The 2,382-nt window shown below is 40.6% G+C and overlaps 1 non-coding gene across 1 annotated transcript; it reads right to left on the bottom strand.

Annotated features, from left to right (window-relative positions):
* Window positions 1-1,909: 1,909 nt before the first annotated feature.
* Window positions 1,910-2,020, bottom strand: LOC142425104 (U6 spliceosomal RNA). Its single transcript, XR_012779479.1, has one exon. It is a non-coding gene; the product is annotated as a U6 spliceosomal RNA (small nuclear RNA).
* Between the last annotated feature and the right edge of the window lie 362 nt (window positions 2,021-2,382).

Below are 2,382 nucleotides of genomic sequence, written 5' to 3' on the forward strand. Positions count from 1 at the left end.
CCAGTGCTGGGAGTGGTGATGCCGGGATGGTGGAGAGAATGTGGGGTAGAAAGGGGGAACTGATTACAAGAATCTACGTATAGCCTCCTCCCTGGGGGATGGACAGCAGAGAAGAAGGTGGGGGGAGACATCGGACAGTGTAACATATGACAAAATAATAATAATTTATGAATGATGAAGGGCTCATGAGGTAGGGGGAGTGGGGAGGGAGGGGGAAAATGAGCAGCAGATATTAAGTGTTCAAGTAGAAGGCAAATGTTTTGAGAATGATGATGGCAACAAATGTACATAGGTTCTTGACACAATGGATGTATGTGTGGATTGTGATAAGAATTGTACGAGCCCCCAATAAAATGATTTTTAAAAATTTCTACTTTCACACCAGTTTGACTTAGAATGAAAACTAACGTAAGTCTATAGTTGCTGTATGAAAGGGAGTTCCTCCTGCCATTAAACAGGAATTCCCAAATATTTACTTCAGGAACAGTCTGCACGTTGAAACCCACAAAATGGCATAGGTGATGTGCAGTCCCCTTCTGTTCGAGGTTGCGGTCTCCAGGGAAGCTGTAATAAATACCGCATGACAGCCCGTAAATCAATGAGCAGTGGAAAGCCAACAAACGCAGCTCTAAGCAAATCGCTTTTCGATGACTGCTCTACTGATCGCCAAATACCTTAAGAGCAGTTACTGTGCTGACTTTTGAACCTCGTTTACTTTGCAAACACTTATGTCACTACAGATCATGCCCATCCAACATAGGCTTGTTTTACAGGATTGCAGTTCAGTTTCTCAAACTGGATGACAGGGATCCCGATTTATTTCTGCCCCTAGGAAATATTATGTAGGAAGAGGATATTATCTTGGACTTTAAATTGTGACTTTACAAACAATTTCACAAATATAGTTTCCAATTTTCAGTTAAAACAAATCAAGGGAGCAAGAAAAGATGGATGAGGATCATATAGTAAAACTACTGCAAACAAAGGCTATCTTTAATAGCTGTGGGGGGAGGGAGCAGATTACCTTCAAAGTAGTAACAATGTGGCTTAAAAGGGGCTTTTCAACATGAACAATGCGGATCAGAAGATTGTGAAATGCTACCTTTACAGCGCTGACAGAAAGTCACTGCCAGTGTGAAATTCCACACCCAGCAGCCATTACCTTCCGAGAATGAAAATCCTGCCAGACATGTTCAGTCCAACAGAAACATAGACTTCATCTCAGCCAATGCACACAAAGGGTAGCTCCAAAGCTGGCTCTTTAGGAAGAAGGAAACACATCCTAGGTCTAGGATAAAAGTCAGTAAGATATGGGAAGGAATGAAAACAATCCTCATAGTGACTTGTGGGATTTAACGTACATGTAAACTCAAACTGTACTGCAATTCAACAAACCAAACTCACTGTCATGAAATTGATTCTGATTCTGAGCAACCTGTACATAAAATAACACAATTTGCTGTCATTAAGTCAATCGAGCCTTGTGACTCATCGTGAACCTATTGGGGGGCTGGGGATGTCACTCTACAGCAGCAGAGTGCCCAAGCATGCTCCTGTGGAAGGGCTGGCAGGTGTGAACCGCTGACCTTGCAGTTGGTAGTACCACCTTGACTAATCTGACAGGGCAACCAGGACTCAAGGGACCTCAAAGTGGCAAGATAATCAGTGAGGGGTGTCTACTAGGTCCTAAAGCCTTTGAATTGTTTAGGAAGAGAGTAATAGTACCAAGTAAAGAAATGGGGGCTGATATCCGGGGCTCAAGTGGGAAGAGAATGCTTTGAATATGACAATGGCGGCATATGTGCAAATGTGCTCAACACATTGGAGGAATGTATGGATTGTGATAAGAGATGTAAGAGCCGCAATAAAAGTATTTTTAAAAAAGTACCAAATAACACTCAATTTTTTTTTTTTTCTGGAACGCTTCACGAATTTGCGTGTCATCCTTGCGCAGGGGCCATGCTAATCTTCTCTGTATCGTTCCAATTTTTTTTAGTATATGTGCCGCCGAAGCAAGCACATAACACTCAATTTTGATAAGGCAATAGATACGTATTTTAATTTCTTGGGTAATCAACAAAGCCACAATAAAAAGTATACGTATCTACTAACATAACTTTAAAATATATAGAGAAAAAAGTTGACAAAACCAGGAGAAATAGACAAATTCATAATAACAGCATGTGATCTTTACACATTTCTCTCAGAAATGCATAGAAAAGACCCTAACGAGCCAATGGAGAATAATTGACAATGAATAAACTTGATGTACTGGGCAAGGGTGAAAAATACACATACTTTGTAAGTACTTCTAGAGAATTTAAAAAGCATCATATGCTAGGCTGTCAAGTCTCATTAGATTTCAAAGGATTGAAATCATAC

The sequence above is a fragment of the Tenrec ecaudatus genome, chromosome 13 (assembly GCF_050624435.1).
Source record: "Tenrec ecaudatus isolate mTenEca1 chromosome 13, mTenEca1.hap1, whole genome shotgun sequence".
NCBI classification, from domain to species: domain Eukaryota; kingdom Metazoa; phylum Chordata; class Mammalia; order Afrosoricida; family Tenrecidae; genus Tenrec; species Tenrec ecaudatus.